Source organism: Antechinus flavipes, chromosome 4 (genome assembly GCF_016432865.1).
Source record: "Antechinus flavipes isolate AdamAnt ecotype Samford, QLD, Australia chromosome 4, AdamAnt_v2, whole genome shotgun sequence".
Lineage (NCBI taxonomy): Eukaryota > Metazoa > Chordata > Mammalia > Dasyuromorphia > Dasyuridae > Antechinus > Antechinus flavipes.
The window spans coordinates 223,887,752-223,896,345 of NC_067401.1; the positions used below are offsets into that span (position 1 = coordinate 223,887,752).

Genomic DNA, 8,594 nt, shown 5'->3' on the forward strand with positions numbered 1-8,594 from the left:
GTAAAGGACATTAATATAAGGATCCAAAGGTAGGTTGATGCAAATTGTAAAGAGTTTCAATTTTATTCTAGAAGAAAGACAAAACCATTAGAGTTTTCTGAGTAGAGGAATGACATGGTCACATTTGATCTTTAGGAAAATAATTTTGGTAGCTGTGTGGAAACAGGATGAGACTTAAAAGACTTGAGATAAAAAAATTAATGTTAAAACCAAAAAATTAGAAAGGTAATATTTAAGATCCTATGCTTAATTACAGTGCAGCATATACTGTAACAAATTTTATAAATTTTATCCACTGAGGGTTATTTAACCGACAGAAAAAAATAATCAAAGGAGATCACTTACCTAGTAGGTACTCTTTAATTAATATTTCCTAAAATAGAGAAATTACTTTTCCTAAGTCTGAGCTGTCTCTCTCTCATTCTACCTGGCCTATTCAAGATGATTTGACCCTCATTATCAAAGAATTACAATCTACTAGGAGGGAGAAGCCAAGTACACAAATAACTACCACATAGAACAAGATAGGACAGATACCCTAAGAAAAATTAAGCCTGAGTCAGGGAAGAGTAAGAATGGAGGGCATTAATTTTAGATGATAAAATTTTGAAAATTCTACAAACAGGTAGCATTAGAGTTTTCTGTTTGGCCCAAGAAAGCAAAAATAGGAGCAATACATGGAAGTGAGAAAGGGGAAAATTTAGATTTGATCTTAGGAAAATTTTTCTAATAATTAATAATGTCTAAGAGTGGAATAGAATAGTGGAACCTCTTTAAAGGTTCTGGGAGCTCCTCTTTCAAGGAATCCAAAAACAGAAGCTGATAACAGATTGTCAAATACAATGAGGTTTCATCTTTGGGGATAGGTTGGACTGGATGGCCTTTCAAGCTTTTTCCAACTTCAATAATGTGATATTAGAATTCTACTGGACTTGAAGTAGGATTTCTAATAGAAAAAAGGCATTTCAGATAGGATGAGTAGTAATAATGACACACAAGTAGGGAAATTTGTTGAATATAGACAGAAGAAATATGGTCAGAAGGCTAAATAAATATGGTTGAAAAAGAGAATCTTGAAGATGCTGAAAAGTTTTGAATTAATTCATAATTAATTAATTTAGTAGGCAATTAGGATCCATTAAAAGACTTAGAGCAAAGAGTGATAATTCTCTTTGGAAATGTTAATCTACCTCTGAATTGAAGGATGGTTTGAAATGGAGAGACTGGAGAGAGTAATAGCAATTATAAGTCAAAACAAACAAAAAAAAGATTATGATATCCTAATTATGACCTGAGAGTCATAAGGATAGAACAGTAAGAGATCTTCAGGGTTCAAATCAATATGCCACTCTTGTGGTTTCTTTTTTTTTCTTTTTTTTTCAGAATTTAGCAGAATTCTAAAATAGACTTGTGGGGCACAATATCAAAATTAGGAATTTAAAGGAAACACCTAACTTCTTGTAAGATAGCTGTCCAATACCATGTACCTTTAATCAGTATTAGACATAAGATAGTAAAAAGAATAGATTTAATCTTAGCCTCCTCCTAAGGCTAAGGGATATTTTGCTAATTTCTAGTTGTGTGTCCAGTGGCTTAAAAGAACACTAGTCCAGCACATTTCCCCCCATCTTACCCTCTCCGACTCTCCTCCTCCAATCCTCTCACCAAATCCCTTCTCCCTTCTCCTTTCATTATGCTCCTTCCTCATCCCACTTTTGCCAGAGCTTCCCAGAAGCTCTCAAGATGTGGATAGGGAGTGCACAACAGCTCCAGCTTCTCTGCTGAAGCTGTGATCTCTTCCTCCTCCTCAGATTGAACTACAAGCCTTACTCAGCACACTACAGCCATGCAGCCCTCTCTCCAAATCAATGTGCTTTTGCCCAGGACTGATATATAATGCAAGAGTTCAAGGACTGAATGAAAAGTTGACATCACATGAAAACATGTATTTCTGCCCACTTAATAATAACCTATGATACTTTCTTCAAATTGGCTAATAGCTGCTTTAAATTACCCCCATACTATAATGCCTGGATTAAACATGAGTATTGTTGCCACAGAATAGTCTTATGGTATTCTTACAGTATGTCCTGTAAAATAAAAAAATATATCCAAAGGAATTTTTCATCCATTTTAATCACCTGCATTGTCCTAGATTGTATTGTGGCATCTATACACATTTATATCAAGTTCGACCAACAGTTGGATCTTTGATCTCAAAGAGATAACCAGCTCTGGTCTGAAAATGAAAATTTTCTTTTCTAGAAAAAATGAGTAATTTGATTTGAAAACTGATTTGAATAAAACCATCATATTGATTTAGGTATGGTCTAAGGGCAGACATATGGCCTTTCATCCCATCAAGCAATATTTAACATTCACAGATGGAGCCCTTTACAGCAAACTTTTCTGATTCACTATAGAGACATCAATTGGGATCACACTAATTTACCTGAGCCATCATTTGAGAAGTGCATTTGAATGACATTGGAATCCCCTACTGACATACCCCAGAAGCGTGACATTGATTTATTCTTCAATTTAACTCTGATGGCATTGGGACTTAGACATACAAGTGCTTTATAGTTTCATGACAGTAAGCACAAACTCTTTTGTATTTGAAGTGCCAAACAAGAAGAAGCTAGAGAGCTGGGTTTTTGGTAACGGGAATCCTGAGTATGCAAGAATCAAGTATCACAGTGAGCTGAGTAAAGGCATTAAAATTTCTACCTCTGTATTTTCAGAGAGTATGTGAATAATAAAAGTTTGATCCCCATTACCACTACTTATAAATTTTATCTTTCTTTTGACAATTCAATTTACAAAGATTGAGTTTCTGGCTAGTACAGTCCTGCTGTGCTAGGACCATCTAGGGAAAACAGAATTTTATACCAGAAAATCCTTCATTCATGTAGAAGATGTCCTTCCAGTAAACTAGACAAATGTCTTAAGGAAGTAGACAGAAACAATAAGTTATACCTCAGTTACTTTAACTGAAGGAAAAGTTTCATAGTGAATTTCTCATGGTTTTGGGAAACACATCATGCTTTGTTTGTGACCATGTGAAGAGACAATATCAGTACAAGTCTATAGGCAAGCAAGAAAAATGGTTTTGGAATTAACATCTGCCATTTCTTGCATACCTAGAAGATTTTGATGGACTCTATTTCAGTCTGTGATAATAAAAAAGAGAATAGTAGTATCAGATGTTAAACTATATTATAAAGCAGCAGTCATCAAAAGCATTTAGTAATAATAGGCTTAGGCTAAGAAATAGAGTGGTAAACCAGTGAAATAGATTAGATACATATGACACAATGATCAAGGCATATGGTAATCTAGTATTTGCACACCCCCAAACCCCAGCTTCTGGAATAAGGATTCACTATTTGATAAAAATTGCTGGAAAAACTGGAAAGTAATATGTCAGAAACTTGGCGTAGATCTATATCTCACACCTCATACCAAAATAAAAGGCAAATATGGGTACATGATTTGGGCATAAAGGACAATATCAAGGGATAATTTGTCTATCAGAACTTTGGAGAAGGGAGGCATTTATGACCAAAGAAGAACAAGAGAACATGAAAGGCAATATGGACATCTTTGATTACATTAAATTTAAAAAACAAAGTTTTACACAAACAAAACCAATAGAAACAAGATTAAAAGGGAAGTATAAAACTGGGGGAAAATCTTTACAGCCACTGTTTTTGATAAAGATCTTATTTTTTAAATATATAAAGAATTGCGTCAAATTTGTAAGAATGCATGTCATTCCCCAATTGATAAATGGTCAAAGGATATGAACAATTTTCAGATGATGAAATTTAAGCCATCTAAAGTCACATGAAAAAATGCTCTAAATCACTATTGATTGAAGAATGCAAATTAAACTCTGAGATATTGCTTCAGACCTCTCAGATTAGCTAAAATGATAAAAAAAAAGATAATGATGGATATTGAAGGGAATGTGGGAAAACTGGGACACTAATGCATTGTTGGTAAAGTTGTGAAATGATCCAACCATTCTGGAGAGAAATTTGGAATTGTGCCCAAAGGGCTATAAAACTGTGTATACTCTTTGACCCAGCAATGCCATTACTGGGTCTGTATCCCAAGGAAATCACGAAAGAGTGAAAAGAACCCACATGTGCAAAAAACGTTTGTAGCTCTTTTTACAGTAGCAAAGAATGGGAAAATGAGTATATGCCCATCAATTGGGGAATGACTGAATAAACTGAGTTATATGAAGGTAATGGAATATTATTGTTCAATAAAAAATGATGAACAAGCTGATTTTAGAAAGACCTGGAAATATTTCCATGAACTTATGCTGACTGAAACAAGCAGAACCAGGAATGCATTGTATACAGTAACAACAAGAATGTGCAATGATCAACTAAGAAAGACTTGGTTCTTCTCAGTGGTTCAGTGATACAAAGCAATAACAATAAATTTTGGATGGAGGGGACCATCTGCAACCAGGAAAAGAACTATGGAGACTGAATATAAATCAAGACATACTATGTTCACTTCTTTTTTCTGTCTTTCCCTTTCACTCTTATTTTTTTCTCCCAACATGATTTATAAAGCAATTTGTATTAAAATAAATAAATAAGATAATAAAAAGAGAGCATTTGTGTTCTGTACCACAGCTGACGGAGTCATTCTCTCTTGGGTACCTTGTTGCTATTTTGTCAAAGTTTTAAGAATTCAATATCAGGAGTCTTCTGCACTTGATTTTAAATTATACCACATATAGCTAATTATCTGAACCGAAACACAATTTATTTATTATTATTTTTAATCAATATTGGGTTTTTTCTTCTACATTTGGGTTATATTGTCAGAAATATAAATCTATTATACATTATTGTGGCTCTACATTGACCAGCTGCTTAAATCTATTTGGAAAATGAAGGTCCAGATTAAAAAGAAATATTTCACTATTGTTGAATGTACAGCTGATCACTTCAGTTTCTTGGTCACCTACAGCTGGCTACACAAATAGAAGCTCTAGGAAGTAGGTCAGGCTGATTTGTTATGTAATGGATGTTATAAAGCCCTTTTTACATTTTTGGTCATATTACTATATATAAGGACAGAAATGCAGCTAGGCAAGTAGAAGGAGTTTTCTACACTGTATTTAGTTTGTTCCTTACCTTTCTATCCTTCTATTCAACTACATAAGCTAAACAAAGAGATTTAAGATTTTGAGCTCTGGGGAACCATGAACTCAAGAACTGTCTGGTAATCATTACCAAATCGTGTAGATTATAGTATAGCCTTCAGAGACTAAAATTGGAAGTTATATACAATTTTCACTGTCAACTAGGATGAGATCTCTGGCAGAGGGACCTAAACCCGGGGACCAAGAGGAATCCAAAAGAAAATTATTTATATTTGAGTATTATCCAATAAAGAAGAACCTCCTCTTTGTTCTAAAAAATCTCGGTAATTGAGGGACTAAAATCTTCCTTTAGGAAAGTGGGAATTTTCAGAGCCAATTTTTTTTTGAGAGAGCAATAAAGAACTGGGGAGGAAACTTTTTCCTGGTTCTTAGGCAATGGTTGCTATCTTTTCTAAAAGAACCAAAACAAGCCTATGTACATTAAAGGAGAAGGCAATACCTATACTTTATTTGAAGAAGAAAAGATTTTAACTGATCCAGAACCTGGACACTGCAGAGCCTAATAGAGCAGCATCTAGCAGAGACTATGAATTGATGCAACTGTTAGAAATCATGTATACAGACAAGACCTCAAGATCAGCAGAGAATACTTCTGGTTGGACCAGTATAGGAACATCACTAGAAGACATCAGCAGTACTATATCATTGGAGACAATTGCTCCAACACATATGTGCCCTGGTCACATGTGTTCACTAAATATTCTTCTCTTCACAGGCATACTTAATTATGTGTTATCTGTCTCTCTCAACATTTTCTCCCCACCTATGTAACTGTCCCCAAAAATTATATTTATTTTTGAATGAGTGTACACAAGGTTTTGCAATGGTCAGTGGTAAAAAATTATCTTTGAAAATAAAAAGCTTCAATAATTTTTTTAATATACTACTACTTTTCTTATTATTAAATTTTATTAAATGTCTTTCATTTAAATTCACTGTGTCCCAGCTCATTATCAAAGATAAATATATCAGTGAGGACTTGAGATCTGTGATTATAAGTGACATAAAAGTACAGGAACCTAGTGGAGTCATTCCTTGGGTAACCCATCCTTTTAGTTGGAGAGTGTTCCTTCCAGTACTAAAGGTATTGAAACATAAATTATTGTTATTTTTGAATCACTTTCTACACATGACCACATTCTGTTTTCACAAAATCAGTTTTAAGGAAAATTTAAGCAAGGGGTAGTACTACAGAAGTTTCATCAACATTTTACAGTATGAAATGCAAGGTGAAAGCAATTTCTTTATTTTGAGGAAAGAAAAATAATTTCCAAGATTTTTTTAAATAGACAAAAGTTATTAAGAAAGTATAAGCATAGAGGGAAGAGGAAAGAAATCTGAAGTATGATTATGAATTTGTATGAAAGCAGACTAAAATAAAACAAAAAAATGAATTTTTTACATAAAATATTGTTACAGAACTATTGTTGATAGTTGCAATAGGATCTATTTTTACAGTGTCTACATACAGTGAAACAACATATTTTTCATGAACATTTTGTAAAATATATTTGCACAGACAGAAGGTACAATATCATACATATACAATATCAATAGGCATTTGATTTTTCAAAAGTGTTTTCAAGTGTTTCTAAAGTAAGGCTGTGTATGTTTTAAGTGGTCAAAAAATCTCTAAGTCTCATAGTTTTATGTTTCTTTAATACTAAACAAAATATTGTAGAAGACATAGACACATGAATATATGTATGTATGCATGTATTTTTTTACATGTAGACATATGCTACAACAATAAACCTTAAAACATAAGGATCATAATCTTCGATTATAATGACATTGGTTATCCATTCTTTGCTTAAAGACTTTCAAGGAGTGAGAACTCATTATTTCTTGAGGAAGACATTCCACTTTTGGACATTCTAATTGTTATAAAGTCATGCCTAAAATCAAGTCTTAATTTGCTTTCTTAACAATTTTCATCCGTTGCTCCTAATTCTTCCCTCTCAAGTCACACAGAACAAATGTCATCTCTCATTCACATAATAACCCTTCAAATATTTGAAGACAGCCATCTTGTCCCACTAAAGTCTTTTTTCCCAGCTTTAACAGAAAAAGTTCCTTCAACCAAACCTCATATGCCATACACTCAAGGCTTTTCACTATTTTCTTTTTGTCTCTCCTTCAAATTCATTCTACATATGTCTTATCTATGAGATCTTTCTCTATTTATAACAGACATGATCTTTATTTTTTAACCATCTAATTGTACTCTGTCATCAATTCAAGCTACTCTCCTATATTTCTCATTTCTTTCACAGCCAAACAATCAAAAAATGCTATCCACATACTGCTTCTACTTCTTTGCTTTTGCTAGAAGTCTAGCTAGAAGACAAACACTGCTTGACCAAAATTGCTTACTATAGCACTATCAAGTGGTAAAAATTGCTAAATCTTATGGCCATTTTCAGTTATTCTCTTCTTTAAGTTTTCTGAAGCTAAAAATTCAAAATTATCCCTTTCTTTCAAATTCTCCTCAAATGGCTTTTTTCCCCTTATTCTTCTCTTCTTACGATATTGACTACCTGGATCATCAACCATCTTCTTGTCTACTAAGCACTGACCAATTAATTTTGAGATATTTGGTATTATTTGTGTAGATATAAATGGTAGGGATAGAATGAAATGTAGGTCTAAATGGTTCAATGTCAACTTGGAGTGTGGTCTCTATTCTAGTGTCCTAGGAGCTATACTTATCTCTTTGTTGTGTGACATTTTTAGCAATGACTTGGATAAAGGTATAGGTGACATGTTAGTCAAATGTGCATATGACATAGAATAGGAAGAGATAGCAAACATTTGGATAAGAGTCAGAATACAAAAACAAAAAACAGCCTAAATCATTGACCCAAAATAGGGATAAATGGCTTATACTTGATTCAAAAACGTGACTCTATAAATGATTAGAGAGATAAAGCGGCCAAAAGAGAGCAATTGGTCTGGGGAGGGAAGATTTGAGGGTGGAATTTAGTATATTATAAGGTGAATATGAATCAATAATATGTTGTGAAAATTAAGAAAATTAATGTAATGACAGGAACTATTAAGACAAACATAGTTATAGTTTTGTGGAATAAAGAGGTTTATAGTATCACTGTACTCTCCTTTGGTCAGACCATGTTTCAAATATTATGTTCAGTTCTGAAAACTACATTTTAGAAATAAGATTTTATTAGTTGAAGAATGTTTAGAGGAGAGAAGCCACAATGGTGAAGTGCTTTGAGATCATTGGCAACAAAGGGAGTATGTTTGTATTTACCCTTCTTGATGAGTTATTTTAAAAAAGCACACACAGATATTCCTTGCCTAATTCTAACTCAACCTTAGGAATTTTGGAAGCCTATTTTTATTCATGTGTGACTAAGGTTTTGTTGCTATGTGTTTT

At 33.3% G+C, this 8,594-nt stretch overlaps 1 pseudogene; it reads left to right on the plus strand.

The window, feature by feature from the left end:
- The first annotated feature begins 2,110 nt into the window (after nucleotides 1-2,110).
- On the plus strand, nucleotides 2,111-3,122 carry LOC127561469 (4-galactosyl-N-acetylglucosaminide 3-alpha-L-fucosyltransferase 9-like; annotated as a pseudogene).
- Nucleotides 3,123-8,594: the final 5,472 nt, after the last annotated feature.